This window comes from Rhagoletis pomonella, unplaced genomic scaffold (genome assembly GCF_013731165.1).
Source record: "Rhagoletis pomonella isolate Grant_MI unplaced genomic scaffold, Rhpom_1.0 Rhpom_scaffold_00009, whole genome shotgun sequence".
NCBI classification, from domain to species: Eukaryota; Metazoa; Arthropoda; class Insecta; order Diptera; family Tephritidae; genus Rhagoletis; species Rhagoletis pomonella.
The window spans coordinates 4,752,390-4,753,472 of record NW_023458563.1 but is presented as its reverse complement, the minus strand read 5'-3'; positions in this window follow the sequence as shown (position 1 = coordinate 4,753,472).

Sequence of the window (1,083 nt, the reverse complement as noted above, 5' to 3'; positions counted from 1 at the left end):
CCAATAAATTGTGTTACCGGTTTACATACCGATCACATAGCAGTGAAAATCACTTAGATTGGTGCCATATAAAGTATATCTTCCATACCTCTGATTGTTTAGATGCGATTTTTTATATAAGTATGTAACTCCTCTATCGATGTATGCAGATGTATTCAAAATCAGTAACCTGTCAAACTAAAATTTGCAGATGTTCATGAAAGGTATGAAGCCTTCGGCATAGCCGAAGACAGCGCTGCTCTTACTTGTTTTTTATTTAACATAAGAATCAACATTAACGTTAACATTAGCACATATGTAACTTTGCAAATTATAACTTTCTTCTCTTGATGTTAATACAGAACTAAACTTTATTCACTTACAATCTACCCTAGTTCCCTACTTGCGTTTTGTAGCTAGTCGCTGATTCGTCGATGTGTGTGTATTGGTGTAGATGCGCTGCCCGATCTGGCTGACTTAGTATCGATGCGCCGGTAGCTCTGTTTGTGTGTTGGTATGAATGCATTGCCGGCTGCCCTGCCGAAAACTGCCCAAAGTCACGTACGCTATCAGGTGTCCGTTTTGGAATGTACCTGAATGGCAAGACAAGCGTGGGAGCGATTCTGAAGAATTGTCGATCAGCTTGGCAGCTGTGAAGTCTGTTTACAAATATCCAAGAAGCTATGCAGGCGTGGGAGTGATTCTAAGGAATCATCAAACCGCTGTTTTAGCTTTGCAGCTGTGAAATATGCTAACTTGTATATGTATACATAACCCTTGCTTTGCGATGTATTTCGTGCGAATTAACAGCAGAGGGCGGTCTCAGCTCTGAGCAGCGCTGTTATGTGGGCATGTATGTTAGATTCTATAGGATTTTTAAAGTCCTACAGTTCCATTTTTAGGAAGTATTTAAACTTTTTTTGGCCTAACAAAATGAGAAGCCCATCCAGAACCTATGACCGAAATTTCAAAAAAATTGGTACGGCCGATCTCGAGCTTTGCGAACTGAAAAAAACTGCTTTCAAAATATATATTAGTATAGGATTTGAAAATGGTGAACGATAGCTTGTTTTTGCAAATTTTGAACCTACACTTTGAGATTAG